Genomic DNA, 27,535 nt, shown 5'->3' with positions numbered 1-27,535 from the left:
CAGAAATACAGACCAGTCCTCCTTTCCCTCTATGAGATCTACTTAATCAGAACCAACATCCCAAAAAAGACCCACCATGTGACTCACACGCACAGGAAATTTTACAAAGCCCTGACCTCATCTATGAACGTGAGCCAACAGCTCAGCATCAGAAAAGGACAACCTTCCACTGGCATCAGGATTTCGGACGTCCTGTCTCAACAACCTCTCTCAGCAACATCTTTATGTTGTGTTTACAATGTCACACATTGTGTATTTTGACGCTAAAGACTGTTAATTACTGTTCCTTTCGTGACAGCATTAAACCATTGCTATAAAAAATAGGGCTGTCAAGAATCAACCACTGGCACCCACGGTCCAGGAGCAGCGGAAGTGAACAATCATCCCCCAAACGCTTCACTAACCTTCTCCCCTGGATCCCAACTAAGGCCTCTCATTAACCTTCCAGACAAGGCGCTGGCCAAGCCATGAGCTCCCGATGACTCTCCAAGGACGCTGAGCAGGATGGGGAAGATCCAGGAAAACTCTTACTACGGAGAGCCTGAGGTGGGGACGGAGAGAGGAGTGGTGGGGAGAGCGCCCGGGTTCAGGAGCATCCCAGGGCTAGCAGTGGAAAGGCAGCTTGAAATGTCAAGGATGCCTTATCATTTCCCCCAGATCCTGCTCTCCACTCCCTGCTGACCCTCGCCTATCTGACCATTAGTCCTTGCAGCTCCATCCTGGCAGCTGTTCAGCTTTGCCATGCTTTACCCCTCTCCCTCACAACCCGTCACACCCCATCACACCCACCAACAAATTCCGTTGGTTTTCCCTTCGGAACTTAGCCAGGACTCAACCGCTTCTCACTGCCTCCACTCTACCACCTACTCCGAGCCCGGATAAGTCTCTTCGCTGGCCTTCCTGCTCCCACCCTTGCCTCCCTTCCCTCTACTCTCAACGGAGCAAGCCCAGGTAATCTCATGACATTAGATCATGCCACTATTACACTTAAAATCCCTCAATATCTCCCCATCTCACTCACACCAAGGGCCAAAGTTCCTACTGTTCCCTCAAGGCCTTCACCAGAGAAACAAGCAAGAAACAAATAAAAAAATGAATACAACACACGGACCAAACCACTGGACGCCACCCTGAGTGGCTCTAATGACCTTGTGCGCACGTCCTCATTCGGAGAGATCCAAGAAGCACTTATGCTGGCACCTATGTCGCCAACTGTGCCCTGCGTGCCTTTCAGGAAAGCCTAAGACCAGATTTCTTTCCCTGCTTTATGCTTCAGGATTAATTCATTTTTATCACTATCCAAAATAGTGGTGATTTACAGCAATGGAGGGACATGTGGCAAATGTCAGATTAAAATAATAAATGGGAAAAAATAATAATAATAATAAATGGGGACGCCTGGGGGGCTCAGGGGTTGAGCATCTGCCTTCGGCCCAGGGCATGATCCTGGGGTCCCGGGATCGAGTCTCGCGTTCGGGCTCCCCGCAGGGAGCCTGCCTCTCCCTCTGCCTGGGTCTCTGCTTCTCTCTCTGTGTGTCTCTCATGAATAAACAAATAACATCTTTTTTAAAAAATAATAAATGGATAGCTTAACAGAACACTGGTGATTTTGAAGGAAAAGAAATGCTTCCATCTACCTGAGGAATTAAACCAAAAGCAGAGGAAGCCACCACAGTTGTGTCATCACACTATTTTACACAAGGAATTATTAAGTAAACTCATCTGTAGTTGATTTCCTTCTCATTAAACTAAAAGGTAATTTTATATTTCTGAGTCTGTGCATGTCAGTGGCGCTGCTCTCAACCATCCAAATCACTGAAATATGGAGGGCTTAAAAAAAAAAAAGTCTACTAACACAACCACACAACTGGATGGTAACATTTTTATGATGTGTTTCTAATGTAACACATTATATATCAAAATGCTACACTTTGCTAACTACCTTGTTACACTATTATTAATTGCCAGGAAGAGTCAAAGACTCCCAAGAGCCAGCCTCTTGCTCATTATCATTTATACGAACTATATTTCAGAAATATTTTCATTAATCTTCAGTTGTTTTTTTGTTTGTTTGTTTTTAAGATTTTATTTATTTATTCATCAGAGACACAGAGAGAGAGAGAGAGAGAGAGAGAGAGAGAGAGAGAGGCAGAGACCCAGGCAGAGGGAGAAGCAGGCTCCATGCCGGGAGCCCGACACGGGACTGGATCCCGAGACTCCAGGGTCATGCCCTGGGCCAAAGGCAGGCGCCAAACCACTGAGCCCCCCAGGAGTCCCCCAGTTGTTGTTTTTTAAAGCAATTTGGTAGACAAACTGCAGTCCCCTAATATACTGCACGCCTGAAGAGGATTTTAAATAAACGTTGGAAACCCTATTAACATGGCCCTAAGAGGAGAGTCCATTGCCTGACAAAACGATGGTCCCTGGATTCAGGCAACTGAAAAAAATACAGAATTTAATATATTTTGACTTTTTGAAAGACATGGATATTTTCTAAGTTGTGCAAAAACAGGCACGCTTCATCCCACGTTTTATTTTGTTTATTTCCCAAGTCCACCTCGTAAGGTGAGAGTGGGAGATTTTACTTGTCCCTCCGTGCTGCGTACCCCAAGCCTAGAGAAGTCCTCGGCTCACAGTAGATACTCAATAAATATTTGTTGAAATAATAATAATAAAAAAAAGGTACGCTTTCACAAGGCTGTGATCTCCTCCTCTAAACAGTAAAATGAAAAATAATACGCCTTTGAAATTCACGGGAGAAGATTACGTGCGGCTCGTTACATGCCCTTCTCTCCTGATCACATCTGACTTATTTAATAAAAGGACATCTCTGCATATTTTCACACTTCAACTGTAACATAAAGCGGAACAGAATTGCTCTTATTTTTCACATTTACTGAGAAATAAATCCACCGCTATTTCTGTCTCCTTCGTGGGGTTGCTAGAAAAATCCAATCAAGTTTCTATGGAAACTCTTCATAAACAACCATAAATCATACTCCTCTGAACTAGAATTAGCAATCGGCCAGTCAATCATCCGCCGAGTACCCGTGTCGTGCCAGGCGATGTACCAGGGGTGCCTGTGAGACCGAAATAGAGCAATCTGTACGCCACCCAGCAAGAACCCACGACCCAGGGGCAAGGATCACACTGCAGGGTGAGCGCCGGAGGGGGAGCACGGACACGGCCTACGAGGGCGCAGGAGGAGCAGCGGGCAAGGGTGCGGCCCCGAAGGCACAGCCGAGTCCTGGGCGCCTTCAGATCCACCAGCCCCGCCGGACATGCTCTTGGGTCCAAATGCCGCCAGGGATAATGTCATGTGACCCCATAAGCACCCAGTGAGGTGGCTCCTGTGATGGTCATTGGTTCCACTGCGAGACCAAGGAAACCCAGAGGTCAAGCAATGCGACCAAGGACTGAGCCCCAGGTGGTAGGACTGCAGGGTCCTTGGCCCCCAGCACGATTGGGGCAGCAGTGAGCAGAGGAATGAATGGCTCTGCCCGCGACAGGCCAGGACGGCCCCTGCGGACCTGCTCCTCAACAGGCCCCAACGGAAGGAGCCGGAGGAGGGTGTCCACGCAGACCCCAGGCCCCGCGAGGCTTCCCTGAGTCCAGCTCAGGCTTCCCTGAGTCCAAGGGCCCAGCGCAGCCGGGAGGCCGCGGGAGGGGTGCTGGGTCCCAAGGCGCCAGCACGGGCACGGCCCCCACGTCAAGGGTCTGGGTGCCACAGCCCCGGGCTGACCCTGATGGGAAGCGAGGCGGGGTGGGGAGGAGCTCCTTGGCCATCGTTCTCCCGGTGCCCCCACCGCTCACGCCTCAAGGGCCCCCCGAGGTGAGATTGTGCTGGATGCCGTCCATAGAGCCTCGCGCACCCTCCCAGCCCTGTTGGTGGACGACGACCTCGCCATCAGGGCGACGGTGGGTACACACTGGCTGCCCAGGCCTCCTTCAGCTACCCCAGCCCACGCTCCTCTACAGGTGCTTTCTGCCCCTCTCTTTTCAGCCCTTCCTCCGAAGGAAGAACTACACTTTACCCATCTCGTCCCGTCCCCGGGCGCCTTCCCCTCCCGTCTCCAGGTGCTGTCCCATCCCGTCCCCGGGTGCCATCCCCTCCCGTCCCCAGATGCCATCCCCTCCCATCCCCGGATGCCGTCCCATCCCGTCCCGTCCCCGGGTGCCATCCTGTCCTGTCCTCTCTCATCCCGTGCTGTCCCATCCCATCCCATCCCTGGGTACTGTCCCCTCCCCGGGTGCCGTCCCCTCCCCTCCCGGGCACCGTCGCTTCCCCAGGTGCCATCCCGTCCCATCCCCGGGAGCCATCCCGTCCCCGGGTGCCTACCTGCCCCTCAGCCCACAGCAGTCTTCATCTCCTAGCTGGGAGCGCACGTTCCCTCTTCCCTTAAGGACCTGAATTTGGCCCCTCCAACCGTATCCGGTTCTTCTCCTTCCTTTTTTTTTTTTTTTAAGAGATTTATTGATTTATCTGACACCGAAAACAAGCGCACAAGCAGGGGACGTGGCAGGCAGAGGAAGGGGAGGCACAGGCTCCCCCAACAGGGAACCCCACACGGGGCTCGGTCCCAGGCCCCGAGAATGATGACCTGATGCTTCGCCACCTGAGCCTCCAGGTGCCCCTTTTCCCTGCCTTCCAGGGTCCATGCTCACTGCACGAGCATGCAGTGTCCGCCACCTTCTCCCCGTCGCCCTCAGGCCTACAAGCCGGCCCCGGCCGCTCTCAATCCGCGGACAAGGCCTCGAGTTGAGTGGAGACCCGTGAGCTGAGCCCGGGCTGCAGGAGCAGGAGCGCGCTCAGCAGAGCCACCAGGGTGCCCGAGGATGGGGCCGGCCAGGGAGGGTGCCTGCCCCTCCTCCAGGGGCCTGCGCGGCAGGCGCACTCCAATCCCGCCACGGCACCTGGGCACAGCCGGACGGTGACTGTCACTGTCACATGGACAACAGCACTAAAGTTAGAGCCCGTTACTACTTTCTCTCTTCCATACTGGGCGCGGGTCCTTCCTCCCTGGTGTTCAGCAGCCCATGCTTCCCCGGTCCTCCTGGGACATCCCGGATCCCCCCGCCCCCGGACGTGTCCTCAGTGGATCCAGGTCTCAGCAGCGTGACAGCGGCCACTCCCCACTCCTCAGACCACGGGCGTCGCACAGGCCCCCCCGGGCGGGACAGCCCAGCTGCTCCTCGACCCCCACTCGGCAGGCAGCCCCCCAGCACCGGGCGGCCCACGGCCACGGCCGCGGCGGGCACTCGCTCCCTGCGGGTACGACAGGTTCCCGTGCTTCCTTCGCTCTGGCCCTCGCCAGCCGCACGGTCCCCTGCTGGGCAGGCCCCGCCTGTGAATGCGTCTCATACTGTAACTCAGCCTTTCTAGAAGCACCCCACCTTTACATCTCCTTAACTAGGACACGTGAACTCGCGTTTTCCAACGTGGCACCGAGCCTCCTCCCCACGCTCGAGCATCCGTCGCCCAGCGTCTTCCCCGACACATCCCCCTGGTCACCTACTGACCGTTTCACGCTGAAGGGGGTCCGAAGTGTGAGACGCGTCCCTGACCCAGGGGCAGCGAGGAGGGCCGGGTGCTCCCTCCAAGCGGCCTTCAGGCCTGTCCCACCCGCCCGACATGGCCGCGGCCCCGCGCAGCGCCAAGGAGCCCCCACGGCCCACCCGGCGTCCCTTTGCACGGCCCCGACGTCCGCCCGGGTCATCGGCACAGCCCTGCATGTCACAGGTGCCGTGGAGCGACTCGCTGCGGTCCCGCGGTGGCTCTCGGTGAGGATGCGGCCGGCCAGGCCCCTTCCCGCCACCCTCGCGCTGCCGCACTCTCCGCATGACAGCTGCCTGCGTGCCCTGCGCTCGACATGGCCAAGGAACTGACGCCGGGCCTGCGGTGCTTTAATCAGCATCAGGACCGTGATCCTCCCCAGCCCCAGGCGGAGGCGCTTAGCCTGCAGGATAGCGAAACGCCACTGGTCACCAGAAAGCCAGAGGCATCTTTTGCAGCCGCAGATTGACAGGCTCCAGTTTGAAACTGCCGGACCTGATGAAGAACGCAGGCCACACTCAGAAGCACCCGGGAGCTTCGGATCCTGCGTGGGGCACCGTGGGCCATGGCGGGTGTGCAGCCTCGGGGTGCACTCGCCTCCCGGGGGACGGGACCCAGCAGCACGCACTGAGCCTCCACATGACACAAAGCGTCCGTGCGTTGTGGGGGAGCGAAGCCGACCAGGGGCCCGGGAGGCTGGCATCCAGCAGACACGCTCTGGCTCCGCCGTCATTCTTACCTGGTGGCATGGTCTGGTCCTTAAATAAATATGTCAGTCCGGGCTAATTTTGGCAACTCAGTGTACATGACCGTCACCCGCCCCTTGGCGCACTAACGCAGAAAAACCTTGGAATGAGGCAGGTCCGGGCCCAGCTTTCAGGTCTGACACTCAGGAGCTGCATGACCCTGAGCAAGCGGCTTCAGGTCTGAGCCCGCTCCCGGGGCCCCAAGACACGGTCGCAGGAGCCCGTTCTTTGGGGCGCTTGGAGTTTACGAATCACACGTAGAAACCATCTAGTAGGATATTTGATCCTGCTTGGAAGTTCTTACTTCCTCCCCGCCCCCCCACCCCAAGCTTTATATCTAAGGAGACAAAAAAGAAAAAAAAAGAAAGAAATTCACGACTTCAGTGTCTAAATCAGGTGGCTGCAATTTTCAGAAATAGAGCTCAGGAGAAAGGGTACAGTTGGGGCCACTTGACAGATGGAGCTGGGCCTGCAGGTGCCGGGTACAAAAGCACACAGGTAGCCGGCGTGTCAGCCACCTCCACGCAGCGTCTGGGCGAAACGAAACCACGGGGAAACAGTTGTGCAAACCCAGGATATGACACATCTTGTAGGAAGACTGCCCTTCAACATGCCACCATCCCCAAGAAGAGAGGAGGGGAGAGGCTTGGGAGACAATCGTTCAAATGCACTGCCTGCTCTCTAAGAAAACCCCGGTTTCCGGGGATCCCCGGGTGGCGCAGCGGTTCAGCGCTTGCCTTTGGCCCAGGGCATGATCCTGGAGTCCCGGGATCGAGTCCCACGTCGGGCTCCCGGTGCATGGAGCCTGCTTCTCCCTCTGCCTGTGTCTCTGCCTCTCTCTCTCTCTCTCTCTCTGTGACTATCATAAATAAAAAAAAAAAAAAAGAAAAAAGAAAAGAAAAGAAAGAAAACCCTGGTTTCCAACGAAACTTCACCGAGGGCCTTCTGGGCACCAACACAGAAACCTGAACACATTCTGGCCATTTGCTACGACGAGGGCATCACCCACTTGACGAAGACCGGCAGTGGCCTGTGGCCACGTAGGGGGACTTGGAGCTGCACGCTCAAGTATTTAGAGGGAAGGAGGTCGGATGCCTGTGATTTATTCTGGAATGGTTGAAAAAATACTTGGGGTACATGTGAGAGAGAGAAATGCAGAAAATGTTTGCAATTATTGAAACCAGGTGGGGTTTACGTGGGTTTCTTTGAACTGATCTACCTCCCTTCCTTCCTCTCTCCCCCCTCCTCCTTCTTTCCTTCCTTCCTTTCCTTCTTTCCTTCTTTCTTTCAATGTTCCAAGATGTTCATAGCAAACCGGTGTCTGGGGCTAGGACTGCAAAGTCACCAAGCGGCTCAGCCCTCAGAGTGCGCAGGTGCGCAGCCCGGCCCACGCCTTCTCCTCACTCGGTCGCGTTCCTAGGGCCCCTTCTCCCCTTCTCTTACCTGTTCTCACTGACGACAGTCACTATTGCTCACTTGCCAGTGTGCTACTGGGCGTTTCATTTATATCTACCCACCCTCTCACCTGCTCCCTGCACGCAAACAGCACTCGCCAGCCACCCAACCGACGTGACGTGAGCACCGAGTATGGCAAGGAAAGAGGGGTCAAGCCCCTCGGCTTCCTGACTCGGGGCAAAGCCCTGGGACTGGACGCCTCCAGGTACACTGCAGCGGACCGTGTGAGGAACAATCCATTTCGCCACTTGATGGTCTAATAACCGAAGAATCCTCCGCCGAGAATCCTAAGTAACCGCAAAACTGTTGTCTTTCACCAGGATTTGGCATCTAAGAAGGCATCCAAGTCAAATTAGGACACTACTAGGCTTCACCCGAACAAGTTATTAGATAACCAAGCGAAAATAAAACACGGCGGAAGAGAAGGAGACCTTGCCGTTTGTGACAACATGGATGGGCCCAGAGGGCATCGTGCTCGGTGGAAGGAGTCGGCCAGAGAAAGACGAACACAGATGATGGCACTTATATGTGGAATATAAAAAAGTAATAATAATAAGCGAACCGCAAACAAACCCAGAAAAAGAAAAACCCAGACTCTTAAATATGGGGAACAAATCGGTGGTCACCAGCGGGGAACAGGGCAGGGGGGACGGGTGAAATAAATAAAGGGGACTAATAAAAAAAATAATAAAATAAAAATAAAGGGGACTAAGAGGTACGAACTCCTGGTTATAAAAGAAATAAGGCACGGTGACACAAAGCCTAGCATCGGCAGTAGGGTCAACGGTCGTACGGAGATCGAGCACGACCGCACGTCATGATGAGCACACTTGAGTCGTTTCTAAGAATGTCAAAACGATACGTTGTACATTTGAAACTAATATAGGCTAATTATGCTTTAAAAAATTATAAAATGGGGCAGCCCGGGTGGCTCAGCGGTTTGGCGCCTGCCTTCGGCCCAGGGCGTGATCCTGGGGTCCCGGGATCGAGTCGCGCGTCGGGCTCCCTGCATGGAGCCTGTTTCTCCCTCTGCTTGGGTTTCTGCCTCTCCCTCTCTCATGAATAAATAAATAAAATCTTTCAAAAAAATGATAAAGCGCTCATTATATATAGATATTAGGATGACATTTTAAATAGCTTATCCCTTAAAAAGTTGCCATGACTTGGGCAACACAAGTATGAAAAAAACCCAAGGAAATGGTCAACATAAGATGAGCAGAGTGACTCTTCCAAGGAGGGAAGGACGTCTCCTTGGGAGGAGGTGAGGAAGGGTCTCCAAGGGGGCAAATTCTATTCCTTGGTTTGGATCAAGGACACGGTGATTCCAAGACCGTCCCCCTTCGGTAATTAACTGAGCTCTGTGTCGGTTTCACACGGTTTCTAGAATTGTGTTATATTTTACAATCCTGAAAATTTTTAGAGGGAGGACTGGGAATACATAGGCCAACCTCCGTTGTGACTCACTCAACCTCATTTTCTTTTTTCTCGTTAGTGAGTAAAGCCATTTTCCATTTGGTTTTACTCAGAAGAGCTTGGAGTGGGAAGAGACCACTTTTCTTTCTTTTTTATAAATTTGTTTTTTATTGGTGTTCAATTTGCCAACATACAGAATAACACCCAGTGCTCATCCCGTCAAACACCCCCCTCCGTGCCTGCCACCCAGTCACCCCCACCCCCCACCCACCTCTTCTTCCACCACCCCTAGTTTGTTTCCCAGAGTTGGGAGTCTCTCATGTTCTATCTCCCTTTCTGATATTTCCCACTCATTTTTTCTCCTTTCCCCTTTATTCCCTTTCACTATTATTTATATTCCCCAAAAGAATGAGACCATATGATGTTTGTCCTTCTCCGATTGACTTACTTCACTCAGCATCATACCCTCCAGTTCCATCCACGTTGAAGCACATGGTGGGTATTTGTCGTTTCTAATGACTGAGGAATATTCCACATATACATAAACCACAGCTTCTTTATCCATCATCTTTCACTTTTCGAAGGGTTTTCACTCCAGTGTAACAGAAGGACACCTCCATATAATAATACTCCTCAAGCCCACTGTTAAAATGGTGGCTGGGATCTATGTATGTCCTCTGCATAGTATATTTTAAAACCAATACTGGATATGGGACAAAAGAGCCAATGTACTGTCTAGCTTTGAAAAGACGCATCATTTAAAAAAAAAAAAAAAAAAAGAAGACGTATCATCTGTGAGTTTGCCATGTGAATGGCTCTCGGCAGGCGCTGGGTGCGAGAAGTGGCCACAGCGCCCTCACCCTCATCTTCCATCAATGGTACTTTTGTGTGAGTCAAACAGTTGTCTGGCGACACCTCCTCAGCACTGGTAGGAGGCCAGAAGTTAGGACAACGGGTGCTGGCCGCAGTCCTGCCAATAACCAACCACTTCTGGCAAATCCCTTCCCTTCTGGAAGACAGCCCCATGCAACTCTACAGGCTTTCTGAGCCCTCCTCTGCCCCAGCCTCCCACCTTGCAATTCTGATGACAATAATAACAGCATCTTTTACCGAACCACAACTGACTCATGGATGCCTCAGCTTCCCAGGGCGTAGTCGGGTTGTCATGGCTGATGACACAGGTTGTGCCTTGGACGAGGGGGTCCCGCTGGCTCCTCGGTCAAGTTGAGGCTAAGCGCCAGCATGGGCTCTCTTGGCCAGACCCCACCGACGCTTCCAAAGGAAGAGTCATGCTTTCCTAATTCACACAAAGCCACGGTGCGTGCCCAAGCTCATACGGTCCCCTCCGAGAGGTCTTTTTGAGTTCACACAAAATCACTCCTAAATATCCGTGTCCCTGTGATTTCTCCCCTATTATCAGCTGAGTTGTCAATAAGGCTCTGACTTCCCACTGTCGTGTCACCTTCTCCTCTCTTCAGTGTGCCTTTTCCTTACGGCGTGCAATTAGGAAATAAATCCCCAAACCCAGAAAAATGTCAAAACGGCCACGCCTTTGTTATCACTTGGCTCAATGCCGCAGGGGTAAAATAATAACAACCTGTGATATGCTATATTTTTATCTCTGTATGCAAAGAATCATCAGAAATATCCAAAAAATCCAAACTGAAATAATCCTATATACAACGTGACCCCCTATGGAATGAAAAATAAATAAATGCCTATTGACAGGGAATGGAGGGGAGGAGGAGGAAGGAAGGCAAGACGTCTTGTCTAAGACTGTTAGGCATTTCTGCAATAAAATCCCTCCCTATCCACCAATAAAAAATAAATTTATAAATTAAAAAAAAAGTGGTGGAAGGGGAGGTGGGCAGGGCGTGGGGGTGACTGGGTGACAGGCACCGAGGGGGGCACTTGATGGGATGAGCACTGGGTTTTATGCTATATGTTATATAGCATATAGAATATGTTGGCAAATTGAACACCAATAAAAAAATAAATTTATAAATTTTTTAAAAAATCAAAAAAAATCCCTCTCTATCATCCTCTGGTTCTTTAAACTCACAAATAATGTGTTATGGCAGAAAATCTGCTCTGTTGGCTGGTTGGTGGTGAAGACAGCAGGTGGTCGTCCCCCCCCCAACACGCCACCCGTCGCTGGGCCTCACGACCTCGTGGCGCCATAAGTGGCCCAGACGGAGGGAGCAGCTGCCACCTTGGCCCCAGGGCAGAGAGCTTTGCTCCGGGTCTTCAGCTCTCCTCGCCCTTCCTGCACAACTAGGATCCACATCAGCAAGAGGGAGCCCTGGCCTCAGGGTGATGCAAAAAACTGTGAGAAAACCCGTGTAACGCAGGACAACTGCGGGGCAATTAAGGAAAAAACGAGAAGACTGTGAACCCAACAGGCAAGGGTTGCGCTTAACCAAAAACAAGACCGACTGAGCGTCGGGCACTGCTGCCCACGCATCATCTTGAACCAACATTAACCGAAACCCTGGGGAGAAGAAGAAAGGAGAAAGGTTTTAAGAGGTGACCCTGTTGTCATCAGCACTAGTGCTGTGCTCTACGAGGTCCTGCGTTATATTTTAAGGACCTTTTATGATCAAGGCGTCCTCAGAGAAGGCCTAGAGCCAAGGCACGTTCTGCTGCACGTCTGGCGGTGGGTTTTCCCGAGGGGACCGGGGAGCCCTGATGTCCGGCACTTGCCACCTCCGCCGTGTGGGTTCCCGCCACCGCCCAGGGCAAGCTCAACCTGATGTCAGCGCGTCACAGAATCCTCTCTCTGGCAAAATGTCACTGCGACCTTGCAATCCAAATTATGTAGACACGGTGAGGCCAACAGGTAAATACGTTATTTTAAATGCATTACAATTTCCAAATATCCATGATATTGGGAATTTATCAAATAATAATTGGAAACACAGCACAGGACCATATAGCAACGTCAATGCTCCTAAACTCGCGCACGCGCTCCTGTGTGTAAATACTCAACCTCTTAGAGAACACGCAACTATTGCGATGATGGGGATCTAGTATCCTTTCCGATCGCCGTTTCCAACTTTCTGGCTACAGGTTAAGCAATGCAAAAGGTCTCTACTGAATTGACAACTGGAGCAATATCAATCATCCAAAGAACAGGCCTTTTGCAAGCAGTCAAACTCAAATATAAAGTTGGGGTTTTTTTTGTTTGGTTTTTTTACTTTTGTTCTCCAGAAGTCAATGTTTCTGAGCTGTGCAATATAGCTCAGGTCCTTGAGAGTTTGTACAGTCTCTCTCAGCCTAAATGTGCAGACGTCTTTCTTCCTCTTCCTTTTAGAGGAGAGCCAATAATTAGAGCGAAGCTAGTCATTGTTCCCAGATGCATTCTAACAAACAGCATTAAAAATGTATATATTTTTAAAGATCTTATTTATTTATTTATTTATTTATTTATTTATTTTTACTTATTTATTTATATCTTTATTTGAGGGAAAGAAAGAGAGCAAGCAGGACTCGGGGGGAGCAGCAGAGAGAGAAGCAGTCTCCCTGCCAAGCAGGGAGCCCGACGTGGGGCTCCATCCCAGGACCTGGAGCCCACGACCCTCGCTGAAGCCAGAGCCCTCAGCCGACTGAGCCACCCAGGTGCCCACAGCAATGAGATTTTTTTTTAAAAAAAATATTTTATTTATTTATTCATGAGAGAGAGAGGCAGAGACACAGACAGAGGGAGAAGCAGGCTCCATGCAGGGAGCCTGACGCGGGACTCAATCCCAGGTCTCCGGATCACGCCCCAGGCCAAAGGCAGCGCTAAACCGCTGAGCCACCCGGGCTGCCCAGCAATGAGATTTTTAACTAAGTAAGTTTGGGGGCCTTTACCCGGTTATAATAACCCTTTCGAGGACGAGGGGAATATGCACTTCCCCTCGGACATAAGGACACAGGCTACCCAAGCGACAGCCTTGATGGCCCTGCTCGGAGGTAATCAGAACTCGCAGGCCGAGCAGTCGCTGCCTCTCACTGAGGGACACAGAGAGCTGCTGTTCCTGGAAGGAAGGAGGGTGGATGGATGCTGTTTCCAACAATCAGCAGCTCTGTTCTTTCTCCTCCTTCCTTTATTTTAATTGCTAGAACACCTGCTGCCCCGTCCCTTTGGCCTCATCCATTATGCAGCGTGCTGGCGGGACCCACGGCGGCGACAGACCTGCCGAAAGACAAAGGGGCAGACCCGGCCCCTCAGACAGCGGACCGCGAACGGCACACGCTTCCTCGCCCCGCTCCGGGCACCGGCAGGTACCTCCAAAACCCATTCACCGGAGCTTAGTGGGTTGGCATTATATGGCCCTGGGTGAGGTGAAAATGCCCGGAAAACACTGGCTCTTCACATCGCGTCTTTGGGGGCGTCTGGTACTAGTTCGTGGGGACCGGCCTTCACGTCCTGCCCGAGAGAGGAATCGTTGGAGAAGCACCTCCGGGGCCCCGCAGAACCCTCGCTCCGCAGGATACAAGCCATATGATGTGGAAAGAAGGCTCCACGGTCAAGTAACTTTGGGGAATGCTGTTTTTAAAAAACGTATGGGGTTTTTTTGTTGTTGTTTTTCCGACTTTGAGCTTCTCAGAACTCATAACTGGCCAGGGTGCACAGACATCCTCCAGCGGGTGATGACATAGCACTTCCCCAACCATCTGACCGAGACCTCTTTTGGAGAAAAGTCCCTGGTGGGTGGAACCAGAGGAAACTCTTCACCATACTGCGTCACCTAGTCGCCAGGTTTTTAAAAAATGTGAATAAGCTGCCAAATTTAAAAATCAGAAGTGCTAGTGTTTAAACAATCAAGGGTTTTTTATTGCTTCTCTTGAAAGAAGGAAAAAAATAAAAAGAGGTGGACTCATGGAGCATGTCATGCCCACAGACTTGCTTTCTCTGTGCAAAAGCTTTTAAGCCATAAAATAATTTAAAAAAAAAAAATCAAACTGGGTGAACTTAAGGAAAGAAACATGACAAGCGCACTTGCGTATGAAGGTTTGGAGAAGCGAAACAAGGCCAGTGAGAAGGGGATGTTAAAGAGGTCTTCCGAAAAGTGGGGATGAGCTCAGATGGGCAGGGGGAAAGGAAGCTCCCGGAACATGAGCACAGGGCTGGACTCAGTAAGTCATAAAGATAGATCACAGGCTGCTTCAAAATAGAGATACAAAACACACACACACGTTTAATTTAAATTTGCAATTTAACCGGGGAACTCAGCAGTCAGGAATTTTAATAATCAAGTAGCTCGGAGCCATGCATGGGGTCAAATCAAGCCATTTGGCCATTAAATCCAGTCTCTGAGAGGATAAACACTAGATATTTCTTAGATATCCGACTAAGTAATTCCCCCAAACAATTTCCATTGAATGCCAGGTGCAAAAGCAATCACCTCAGAATCCTCTCCAGGTCCACCGACCTGGGATAGCAGGGCTTCCAAGAACCAGTGAACCAGTTCGAAAATGATTCTGGAACTTCAGAGATCCTATTACCAAGAAGCAGAAATAGATTTTCAAGTGCTCGCTTTGAACTATTAAGCACTGTTCCACCCAGATCTTTCTACCATCCTAGAACATTTATTAAAAACCAGTTCAAAGTGAGTCAGCTTCTAAAATAAAGCTTCACCTCGCCTAAAGTCACGACGCATAGTAGTTTAACTTCACCACAACGCAATGAGCACAGTCTAAAAAGCAAAACAAACAAACAAAAAAAACCCACAAAAAATATTTTCTTATTAAGAAGTTAGAACCAACACAGGACAGGAGCTCAGAACGTGGTTCTCTGCCTGAATTAAGACCCAACTGTCGGCGTCCTGTAACTTATTTTTCACATGACGACTCTTTTCCAGATTTCTACTAACAACTCAAAATCTCAACCCCAGATTTGTTGGGTTTTTTTTATTATTATTTTTTCAACCTCAGATTTGATTACTCTTCCGCCTATATTCTCAAAAGCATGCCTTGCTTTAATAAGGACGGAATTCTCAGACACAAAAAAAATTGTTCTCCAAAATCTTGGAGTCTCCTCCACCATCAGCACCTTTTTTTTTTTTTTTTATCTACCTCTATGAATTGCCTCTCTTGCTTTCAGAGCAAATCCTTCCAACCCAGGCCCTTGCTCCTGCTTGTCCCACTCTGCTCCCCTCCGCCCCCTCGTCTTTGCACTGATGACCAAGCCAGGAGGTCTCTGCAGTACCTGTCTGCTTGTGGCAGTCTTGATTTAAATATTTCCAAATGTCTCCTACTGCCTGGAGCTCAAGCCCTACCTGCAAACTGCTGGTCAAGGAACCCACTACAGGAGTCTCCTCTTCCCGTGAATTCCCCACACACACCCCTGCTTCTTTGCCTTTGCTCGGCCGTTAACAGCATTCAGAATGCCTTCACCCTTTGCACGTGCCCCGTCCCACATGCAGATCTCCAGATACTAATACTCTAAGATTTCCACAAAGCACCCACGAGGGCCTATATTTCCTGGTAACCCAGATTTCTCTCCAATTCCCAAAGCACTTATTGTCTCTCATCTGCGAAATAGATAGGATTTATGATCAAAAGATCTGGGCTTAAAAAAAAAAAAAAAGATCTGGGCTTAAATCCTGCCCCCGCCACTAATTCTCTATGTGATGACGTACATCTGTACGAAGCTCTTTCCTCACCTCTAACACAGGGAAGATGATAGCACTGATCTATTTTTTTTTTTGATAGCACTGATCTTAAGTAAGGATTAAACGAGATGATGCATATGAGAGCATGTGAGAACTGTTGGTGTAATCTACCCAGAACGGCCATTAGAACCTGTGTGTTTTGTCCCTGGGTTTCTGAGTAGATTAAGGAATTCAACACTTATTTACAGAGCACGTATTCTGATGCTATTCTAGACCCTGGAGATGCAGTCTCTGAATCAACAGCACCGTCTAGTAGACAACACAGATAATAAACGACGTGATATAGGGTCGTGATAAGAGCTATGAAGAGAAATAGAGCAAAACAAGGGGATAAAAAGTGGAAAGAACGGTTGGCTGCTGGAGATAGTTTACATTAAAAAGGCTTCACCAAAGAAGTGACCCATAATCAGACAACGAAGGAGGTAGTGAGCACCGCTCATTGCCAAGGGCAAGGCATTACAGGCTGAGAAATGCAAGCTCCAGGCCCACAGGTGGATGGATACAGCATTCCTGGTGAAGAAGAAGCAAGGATGGCTGAAACGGAGCCAGTGATGGTAGCAGGCCAACGAGACGTGGGCAGAGAGGCAGCTAATAGCCTTACAGACAATGACAAGGACCTCGTGACTTACTCTGTTCAAAGCCACTGGAAACAGAGTTTTAAGCGGGGAAGTGATGTGATTTGATTAACATTTTATTTTTAATATTTTATTTATTTATTCATGAGAGATAGAGAGAGGCAGAGACACAGGCAGAGGGAGAAGCAGGCTCCATGCCAGGAGCCTGATGTGGGACTCGATCCCAAGACTCCAGGATCGCGCCCTGGGCCAAAGGCAGGCGCCAAACTGCTGAGCCACCCAGGGAATCCCCGAGTAACATTTTAAAAAATTACTCTGGCCATTGGATGGAGAATTGACACGGCGAGACACATGAGCAAGATTGATGCTAGGAAGACACTGAGGACAGAACCGCATAGGCCGGGTGAGAAAAACGGTAATTTGGCCTAGGCAGTAGCCACGGGGGCGTTGAGAAGTGGTCAGATCCCAGGCTTATTTTGAAGACAGAAGCTAAGAGGTTTGCTGCTGGACTAACCAAGCAAGAGATATCAGCAAAGGAGAAGAGTCGAGAATATCTGTACGTTGTGAACAACAGGATGCACGGTGGTACAAGCCACTCAGACAGGGAGGGCTTGGAGAGGAGCAGCTCCGGAAAGAAAAATCGAGAGCAGCATTTTATTCCTATCCAGACTGAGACGACCGTGTGATACCCCAGTGGAGACACCGGGGAAAGAGATACAGTCGAGCTTGGAGGCAAGGGGCTAGAGGTACGTGCTTTGACATAGACCACGAGATAAAATCAGCCATAAACCGTCCATGAGCAAGAGAAGAGGTCCGATGGCTGAGCCCTGGGGCCGGCCAACCATTGAAAGTCAGGAAAAAGAGAAGAGCCCAGCAAAGGAGAACTGGAGGGAACAGCTCATGTGCCAGGAGGCCAATTATAAGAGGAGGACGAAAAAAAAAAAAAAAAAAAAGAGGAGGACGAAAAATGTTTGAAGAGGGAAGGCGTGGTTGGCGGTCCACCGGTGCCGAGGGGTTGTGCGAGGTGAGAGCGGGGCGTTACCTGTTGGATCTGGGCAACAGGGGACGCTGACGTGAGCAATTTGCCAGGGGATGGTGAGTATGCACACAGCCTGGGGTAGATGAAGGAAAAGCCGCCATCTGAGGGCCCATCCCTCCCTCATCCCCTCCTGGAGCTCTGGCTCAAGAACCCCTCTAGCTTTGTAGCTGTCGTCCGCGAGCCCGAGATCCTGCGGCTTGTTTCTTTGAGGAACTCTAAACTTGAAAGCCAGAAGAAACTCAAAGCCAGAAGAATCTTTGCAAGTCTTTCAAAACCGGCAGCAATGATATTATCCTGAAAGATGGGGTGTTAGAACTAAAAGGAAAGTTTTTCTGGACTGTGTGTAGCCGGTCACACGTCAGACACCATGGAAAATGCCCAGGATGCAAGCGTGGCCCTCAGCCCACGTTCAGGGTTCCCTCCATCTCTCACTTTGACGAGACATGGGAGTCACTGATGGATGGGACATCCAGAGAGGCAACACGCAAAAATGTGGGGAATCTATCCCTGAATTAAAGAAGGAGGCAGGGATCCCTGGGTGGCTCAGCGGTTTGGCGCCTGCCTTTGGCCCGGGGCGTGATCCTGGAGACCTGGGATCTGGTCCCGCATCAGGCTCCCTGCATGGGGCCTGCTTCTCCCTCTGCCTGTGTCTCTGCTTCTCTCTCTCTTTCATGAATGAATGAATGAATGAATGAATGAATGAATAAATAAATAAATAAATAAATAAATAAAATATTTTTAAAAAAAATAAAAATAAAGAAGGAGGCAGAAAATCAACCAGCATGGTACGAGTTTTGAGTTGTGACCACGCTTCTGTACCCTGGAACGACATAAAGGATCCTATTTTCCCCCCAAAAAAGAAGCGAGGTCAACAAAGGTGGAAAAGGGTCCATCACTCAGATGTGGTTGGCTTCATTTCAACTGTGGAAGTGGTTTATTTTTTTTTATATGGTTTTGAAGATTTAGAGGGGAGGGGCCGAGGGAGAGGGAGAAAGAGAATCTCAAGCAAATTACCTGCTGAGTGTGGAGCCCAACGACCCAAGACTCGATCTCGTGACCCCAGGGATCGGGACCTGAGCTGAAATCAAGAGTTGGACACTTAATGGACTGAGCCACCCAGGTGCCCCTCAATTGTTGCGGTGTTTTTTTTTTTTTTTAAGATTTTATTTATTTATTCATGAGAGACACAGAGAGAGGCAGAGACCCAGGCAGAGGGAGAAGCAGGCTCCATGCAGGGAGCCCGAGGCAGGACTCAATCCCGGGACCCTGGGGTCAGGCCCTGGGCTGAAGGCAGGTGCTAAACCGCTGAGCCCCCCGGGCTGCCCCTGTGGTGGTTTAAATCCCCCAGGGCTCAACTACCCAGAGGCACAGCTGACTGACCTTGCACCTCCCAGGAGGCCACCGCGGTCTATAGCCCCGTCGATTCACAGGATGACCCTGTGACAACCTTACAATCGGTGAAAGCTGCCCATCTGACCATGTTTAAGTGGAGCCCAGATGACAGATTCTCCGCGGAGTCTCCTGGGAAGAAGGGTGTGAAAAGCACTAAGATAAACACCGTGCCTGGGTTTCCTGGGTAATGCGACAGCTTTGCAGCTCCTTAAAAATAAGAATCTCTCAACAAACGAGCTTCCCGCACATTCCTGGCAGATCCAAGCCCGGGTTAGAAAGCTGTGCAGCTACTCACATGCTGTGGTGGCCGAAGATGAGACAGCAAGAGCAGCTAAAAGGACCTAGAACGTCATCGCCACCTTTGATCTCATCTGAATGAGAGCAAAACAGATCCTAGATAACGCAGGGCTGAAGCCGTGCCCCACGCTCCTGAAGGTGGTTTACCGTTTCTTCGATTTTTGGAAGGTCATTTAATGTAGGTACGGTCTATTACGTAACATCTCCAAGAGGTCTGGCTGAGTGCCCTGTAACCAAACACAGTGTTTTTGTGGCAAAGAATCGGAATGTTCATGTTAAATGGAGTAAATAAAGATAATGAACAGCCTGGAGTCATTTAGGATCAGGTTAGAGTTTTGCCACTAAATAAATTATGGAAGGAAGGAAGCAAGGAAATAAGGGAGGAGGAAGGAAGAAGGGAGGAAGGAAAGAAGGAAGGAGGGAGGGAAGGAGGAAAAAGGGAGGGAGGGAGGGAGGAAGGGAAGGGAGGGGAGGGTTTGGAGGGGAGAGGGACGGAGGAAGAAGGAAAAAGCCTCAAATTTTGAAAACCTAAAATTAAAAAGAATGCCTCTACTTCTTTAGGTTTTGTAATTGTGTTCAACTGACTGTGGACCTATAAAAATAAAAGGAAACTAGCAGCCTAGGGAGCTTAGTGGTTTAGCACCACCCTCATGGAGACCTGGGTTCGAGTTCTGCGTCGGGCTCCCTGCATGGAGCCTGCCTCTCCCTCTGCCTGGGTCTCTGCCTCTCTCTGGGTGTCTTTCATGAATAATTAAATTTTAAAATCTCCAAAAAAATAATAAAATAAAATAAAAGCAAACATGCAAACTTCACCCCGTAAATCTGCTATCCTGAATGCGCAGACCCCCAGAGAGCTTGCACTTTTACGACGTGAAGAACAGGAGGAGGACAGGAGGACAGGCCACCGCCACACATCAACAGGCGCCCGGTGGAGTAGGCTCCAGCCCGGCGGGAACGGCGCCCCGACGCTGCTGAGCGCAGGCCGAGCAGCGCTTGGCCTCTGGGCCCAGGGGCCCCCGTGGACACGAGGCCGAGACCCTGTTTTCCACCCAAGCCGTACGATGCACAACGCCGGTGCCCCCGAGCTCCGGGAACATTACGTGCAACGTGAGGATGGGGGCCACAGCCAGGCCCGAATCCCCCACAGGCAGGATCCGCGACACGTCGGGTCAGAAAGGGATGCGACAGACTGGCAGGGACTCTCAGGGCTCAGCGCACGGCCACCTCCCTGGCAATAGCGGAAGGACAGAAGCCACCGCAGGACCAGCCGGTGGGGGACGGGTGCAGGACCCGCGACGGGCGTCCAGGGGACCCACTGAGGCTTGAGGGCGGGGGCACCGCGGACAGCAGCCGGTCACGGGAAGGCCGGTGCCGCGTGGGGCCCAGGCAGCTGTCCTGGGTGGGGACGAAGCGCAGGGGTGCGGGATGGACACAGCTGTGCGGGATCCGCACAGTGCGGGGCGCTTAAGGCCCCCGGCCCACCTCACAGGGCTACGCGGCAGATTCGGGTTATTTGCTTTCATCACCAAAGTACCGCTCCCCTGGCCTGGGGGACGCCAAGGTTTCAGGCGGACAGGCCCGCCCCTTCAGCTTCAGGAGCCCTGCGGACCGTGTTGCCACTCAACCCGACCCTTGTAGTGTGGAAACGGCCCTGCACCAACATCCACGAGTGGGCGAGGTTTCCATAGACCTTTATTTTTTTTTTTCCCCATAGACCTTTAGTTATAAAACCAGGCGGTGGGCCGCAGTGTGCTGACCCCTGCTCTATGGGAAAATAGGCTTCAGATTTTCTACATAGATAAAAAAAAAACTATTACTTGGGCTTTGGAAGAGGAATTTCTTTTTTAAGATTTTATTTATTCATGAGAGACACAGAGAGGCAGAGACGCAGGCAGAGGGAGAAGCAGGCTCCCTGCGGGAAGCCCAACGTGGGAATCAATCCCGGGACCCCAGGGTCACAGCCTGGGCCGAAGGCAGATGCTCCATCACTGAGCAACCCCTCCCACCACGTCCCTATAGACGGGGCCCTAACTCAAGGCCTGGAGTCCCAAAGTTGAGGGAAGCGGCGCCTTGGAAGGGTCACGTGGCCGAGAACACCAAGGACCCCCCCACCGCAGGTGGCAGCGGCCCGGGAGCATCACCCGAGGCACCGCGGGTCTGGAACCTCGTTGGGCCAACCGCCCGGGTAGGATCAGGTGGGGGCAGGTGGGGGCAGGTGGGAGCCCCGGGTGGGGGAGGTCACGGATCCAAGTGGTCCAAAAGGAAGGTGATGTGGGGCCATGTGGGGAGCAACCTCGGGACCCGGCGGAGCCTGTGAACAGGGCAACAGGCACCAAGGGCCGTAGCAGTCAGGGCCTCCGCGCTACGCTGCCGGGGACGCGGGCAGGAGAGAAGTGGGGCAGTTTGGGCGGGGCGGGGGGCAGACAGCGCAGGGTCCCCCCCCACAGCCCCGGTCGGGGACACAGCCACCGGGGCGGAGAGTGCTCCTTCGGTGGCCAAGGGAGCTGGGTGAGCAGAGCCAACCCAGGACCCCAGCCGGCACTTGAGACCCCACCTGCACCCGGGACCCCACCCGCACCCGGCTCCCGAGGGCCCCAAGGTCCTGCAGGCACGCCAGACGCCGAGCGAGCCCAGGAGCAGCGGGAGCTGCGGAGTGACCCTGAGCAGAGCGAGACAAGGGGCGACAGGCCAGACGTGCCTGAGGAAGACCCTGCAGGGGAGCAGGCCCGGGTGAGGGCCCCACGGAGACGCCCACCCAGGAAGCCACCGCAGCGAGCCTGTCGGCCAGGTCTGCACCAACCCTAAAAGCCCTGGGGCCTAGACAGTGCCCTGGCAAAGGGAAGACCCCGGAGCACCTCTTGCTTTCTCCTGGTCGGAGCCCTAAAAACAGGTAAGGAAGTCTCGTGTTGGACGGTCACCGATGACATAAAACGCAGGTTTTTCATCAAAAGAAGAGACGACCCCCAGGAAGTGGACAGTGTCCAGGTCTTAAACAGCTGGCACCCTGCTTCCCTGCTGGCCCGCGGGCCTTCAAGGTGTCGCACAGAACTTCACAGTAAAAAAAGAAAACTTAAAAAAAAGGAAAAAAATTCGTCAACCCGTCACCTCGCCGGGGTGAACGGCCGCCCCACCCGCGGGCACCCCGGCCTCTCACGGGCTGCAGGCTGCGTGGGGCCCACGTGTGCTGTGAAACCTGCTCCCAGACTCCATGGAGGGCTGGAATTCCAATATAAACTCCGAAAAAGCAAAGGTCTATTTTAAATTTCCGGGCCATTATAAGTAAGGCAAAATGTTGGCTTTTGCCAGCTGTCTTAGTTTTGGGGGGGGAAAAAAAGCCAAACAGATTTTTTTTCCTCTTTTATGTTTCATATCCAAGCCACAAGCCAGAAAACACTGGTATTTACTCCAATGCTAATAAAAGTAAATTACTTCGTGGTTTTGGGTCACTGGTATAAAACTCGTGCTCTTTTTAGTTTATGTAACGTACAAAAGTTCAAAAATCTCAAGATGCACCCAGCACAAACCGAGGACTTACTTATGCTTTTCTTTTTTTTTTACTTTTTTTTTTACTTTTTTTACTTTTTTTTTTTTACTTTTTTTTTTACTTATGCTTTTCTAGGTGATTCAAAGCATTTCTTTTTTGTTTTAGTTTTTTGGTTTTTTTAGTTTATGTTTGAACTACTTGTGCTCCTCTACACCAAATGCTCTCATGCTTCCCATGGGATTCTTGGTCTCTCGTCTTCTGTTATCTTTTTTGCCTTTATGACGTTACAACTTTTTTTTTTTTTTTCTTCTTGAGCCATCTCCTGGATTACAGCTACTCAAGGCGGAAGTCAACCCCGTGGGACGTCACATTTCCAATGAAAACTCTCCTCCTAAACGGCGAGCTACCCATAAAGATCTTTTTTTCTGCCCCCTCTGCAGGGAAATGGAATCTAATTAATCCTTTTTGCAGTTGTCTTTTTATTTCCTAAAGAATACAAGTCCACTGGGACCAGAACAAACAACTTGAAAGGAACATTCTAGGGCCGAATGCGCACATGCCAAGCATCCTGCCCCCCTCCCCAATCCATCAAGTCCCTGCACCAGATGTTGGGGCTGGATCCACCCCAGAGTTCAGCGTGCTTTCAAGTCAGTCTTTCCATCAGCCAGATGCTCAACTCGACGGTTCCCTTTATTTATTATTATGTATTATTTATTATTATTTATTATTATTTACTATTTATCACACAAAGCACCGCACAGACCCGGAGCAGCAGCGCCCTTGCTGACGCCGGCCAGGATGCTAAATAGGTGGGTTTTCCGCGAGCTGCCCCAAAAACATGCTACTGATTTAGACCGGCCCACGGAACCATCAATCACGGCCCAGGCCGACGAGCGGCCGTGCACTGCACATGTTCGCTTCATCAGGATCTTACTTAGGTCTCGGGGCTTTTCTCCTTTATGCTTTTCAACTAAAGTAATCATTTCCATGCAAAGGAAAGGGACAGGATGTGAAGGGGAAATGCCACTCAGGCTGATGCTTTGCTAACCCCACCCCACAAAAAAAAAAATCCAGATTATGTGGAAGGCCCCCCAGCCCGTAAGACATTGCCAAGCTTTCACAAACCTAACAGAAATCAGGCACCGGCCCCAAAGGCAACCTCAGTAATAAGGCCTTTTCTGTTATTTTTGTGCTAAGGTCACAACACACATCCCAGTGGGCGGGAGGGGGGGGATGGGGGGGTCACAATAAGCAAAGACTATACTCATGATTTGAGTCGGGGGTTAGGGATCCACACAGTGAAAGGCGACCACGGAGCCTCAGCTTCTCAGAAACAACACGTGTAATTTTCTTTTATGTTTTGTGTGTGTGTGTGTGTGTGGTTTTGGGGTTTGTTTTGTTTTGTTTCCAGCAAAAGACAGTAAAAGTTGTGCAACTCCCAATACAACTGTGCATCAAGGGAGGCAAAATGTCCTTGGTCACCATAAGCAAGGAAACGCACACCCACAAGCCAGGCGGCCTTTAGCCCTCGAATGGGAGGGCCGCGGCCACGGGCGCCGGAGCAGTGCGGGGTTGAGACTGGTTTCCCCACATCCTGGCCGCGGGCAACTTTCCACTGCAGCACGTGCTGCCTCAGTTTCCTCGTCGGCGAAGCAGGGGACAGGAGGGGTCTCCTCATCCCGGTCCTCACGTTTATGCAAGGATTCGGTGAGTTCATCGGTGCTCAGGAGGTGCTGGCTTTTGGAAGAGGCCCTGCTGTCCCCTGGGGACTCCCCTACTGTCCCCTGGGGGGCTCCCCAGCTGTCCCCTTGGGGGAGGTCCCCGCTGCCCCCTGGAGAGGCTCCCCCGCTGCCCCCTGAGGGCTCCCCTGCTGTCCCCTCGGGGGGGGGGGGTCCCTGCTGTCCCCTCAGGGGACTCCACGGCTGTCCTCTGGGGGGCTCCCCTGCTGTCCCCTGGGGGGCTCCCCAGCTGCCCCCTCACGGCAGGCCCCCCGGCTGTCAGGAGTACCAACCACATCATGTCTGGAACGCCAAGACCAAGACCCCTCAAGTCCGATTCTATGAAGCACTAGCTCCAAGGTTACAGGTAGAAAACAGGTTCACAAGATTTTGGGACCGGCTCGTCCCCAAGCTTCTCCTAAAGCGACACCTGCCTCCTCAGCATCCCCTCCCGCCCTCCGTGACTCTAGGCCCAGCCCCCGCCCCCCACCTCCTTTATAACCGTCCTCGGGGTCTGGCCTTGGGTGAGCCACGGCCCCCTTGGAACCACAGTCGGCCCCCCGCTCCCGCTGCCCCCTCGCCTCCCGCCCGTGGCCTCTGCTGGGCAGCCACAAGTGGCTCATCCCCCACGCCCCGCGGCTCACCCCTGCAGATCCCCACTCCCGCTGGCACCTCACTGGAAGGGACGGGCTGTCCACAGCAGCCACCCCCAGGACCTACGGCCGCACACACCGTAAGTGCCCATGGGTGTCGACGTACCGGACGGATCCGCAGCCGCGTCAACCTCCAGTGGGACTTTTCCTTCTCGGGGTGCGAGTGAGAGCGGGGGCGGGGAGAGTGTCAAGCAGACCCCACACCCGGGGTGGAGCCCAGAGCAGGCTCCATCTCGCAACCCTGGGACCCTGGGACCCAACGTCGAGGGTCCCTTAATGGACTGAGCCCCCGCCCCCGGCGCTCCTCCCCGGGGTCACCCCTCTGGCCCTTCCGTCCCGTGTCCGCGTCTCCTGAAGCCTCGTCTGCGCCCACCCCATGCAGCATCTCCCGGAAGACCCGGTCTCCTCCCAGCGGCACCCGCTTCCCGCCGTCCCTGTGGCTCTTGACACCACCTCCTTCCTACACGATTGGCCTTTTGCTTCCGTCGGGACCTCCAACTGGCCCGCTGTCCTGTGGTCGCCCCTGGTGTTCCGCCGTCGATGACTTTCCCAGGCAGCTGGGCCGCGTGCATGGCGGCTTCGGAGGGAGTCGCCATCCCGACTGGCCAGGGTGCAGGCCGCGGGTGGGCTCCCCGTGCACCTGTGCCCGGCCGGGTCCCAGCCCTAAGCGGGCGGCCCTCCTCCCGAACGTCCAACAGTCACTTCCGTGCGGACAGCCCCGCATGCCTGTGTCTAGCCCAACCCCTAACAGGCGCACAGCTGCCAGCCCGGAGCTGCTGCAGCCTTGACCCCACGGCCCCACGGAAGCCTGGGCTCCCCACCTCCAACACAGGCCTCCCGCCGGCTGCCCCCCTCGCTCCCGGAGCGCCAGCGGGTCGGCCACGGGGACAAGCCTCCGTCTTCTCCGTGCTCCCGCCCCGGCCGAGAGCCGTCCGCTCCCCCTACGTCTCTGCGCCTACTGGTCCCCGCGCGGTGACCCCACCATCCTCACGCCGGCGGACGGAGCAGCGTGGCCCAGCAACTCTCGGCGGCGAGGGAACCCCGCGTGCCCCTAAACACTCGAAATGCAGCCGCTGCAGCTGAGGAGCCAAATTTCACATTTAATTTAAACAGCCGCGTGCGGCCAGGGCCACCGCAGAGCCAAGCACGACTCCGACCGTCCCGGCTGCCCTCGCGGCTCCACCGCCTGCGGCCCACCCTGCTCTATGTCTCAGGGCCTCCAGGCCCTCCTGACTCCTGCTCCAGGTGTGTGGCTCTGGCGGCGGTCCCCCCACCCCCCAGCCCCGGGGTCCCTGGCTCTCCGCTGCCGTCCACTCCCGTTTTGCCTCTTGACTGTTAAACCAATTCCCTGGGGGGTGGCCCAGGTGGCACAGTGGTTTAGAGCCACCTTCGGCCCAGGGCGTGATCCCGGGTCCCAGGATCGAGTCCCGCGTCAGGCTCCCTGCATGGAGCCTGATCCTCCCCTGCCTGTGTCTCTACCTCTCTCTGTGTGTCTATCAGAAATAAATAAATAAATAAATCTTTAAAAAAAAATAAAATAAAGCTAATTTTAGCTTAAATCATTAAAATGACAAATCATTACAGACCATGTGTCTAATGCATTGCTTGACGCCAGGCAGATCACCGACTGCACCCAGGAAACCTGTGGTTGCTTTTTTCAGCAAGAAAACATCACCCCCAAAGACCAAATAACCTGAGAAATTAGAAAAAATGTATCGAAGACGGTCCAGATACCTAACGACTGTGAGAACAGAGAAGCCGGCTGGGTCCTTCATCTCCTCTGTTAACAAAAGGACGTGATGTGAAACCTCAAATGGCAGCTGGTAACAAGCTGTGAGAGGAAGACAAGCTTAGCCACCTTCCAAATACTAGCCGATGATGCTCACGCTGCTCCTGACTCTCAAGTTTTGTAAATGTCGATGGACCAACTATTCTCATTGACAAAATCACTACTGTGATAAAAGGTATTGATCTAACTGGGTCACTGATACCATAAGAACCCACACAGGTAAAAAAAAGTGTCTCAGATGCAGGAAATACACAGAATTAGAACCAAAGGAATGTTGAGATCTTCACTAGCTAAGGAAGCGATTATTCCAGTTATTGTAAAGAAATAAGCCATTTCTATATGCTTAGGATCAAGTCTGGGGGAAGTACCCCGGGGCTCCCATCCACAGCCCGTCGATCCCCAGCGCCCGTGTAGTGAGTACAGCCGGGATGATCAACAAACTCTTGCTGCGAGGGACCAGCCGTGGCAGCAACGATTCAGGACCGGAATAATTCCCCGAGCTCAGCATTAAATTTATCCGTGTGCTGAGTCAAAGCAACCAGAGGGCCTCATCAGCAGGTCTGCAGTACGGCTGGTCGTTTTTTAAAGATCATCTGCGGTTGGGGGGGTGGGGGGATGCCTGGGTGGCTCAGTGGTTGAGCATCTGCCTTCGGCCCAGGCCGTGACCCCAAGGTTCCGGGATCGAGTCTTGCATCGGGCTCCCTGCATGGAGCCTGCTTTTCCCTCGGCCTATGTCTCTGCCTCACTCTCTGTGTCTCTCA

The 27,535-nt window shown here is 52.4% G+C and overlaps 1 protein-coding gene and 1 long non-coding RNA gene across 16 annotated transcripts in view; one reads left to right on the top strand and one right to left on the bottom strand.

The window, feature by feature from the left end:
• LIMCH1 (LIM and calponin homology domains 1) overlaps positions 1 to 27,535 on the bottom strand; it is a 298,658-nt gene that overhangs the window by 182,070 nt on the left and 89,053 nt on the right. The gene's annotated exons all lie outside the window — the stretch shown is intronic.
• Positions 805 to 14,740, top strand: LOC140604315 (uncharacterized). Its single transcript, XR_012007274.1, has 3 exons — positions 805 to 951; positions 12,634 to 12,786; positions 13,273 to 14,740. It is a non-coding gene; the product is annotated as an uncharacterized lncRNA (long non-coding RNA).

This window comes from Canis lupus, chromosome 14 (assembly GCF_048164855.1).
Source record: "Canis lupus baileyi chromosome 14, mCanLup2.hap1, whole genome shotgun sequence".
NCBI lineage: Eukaryota > Metazoa > Chordata > Mammalia > Carnivora > Canidae > Canis > Canis lupus.
The sequence above is the reverse complement of the archived record's forward strand: the minus strand, read 5'-3'. Positions and strand labels throughout refer to the sequence as shown.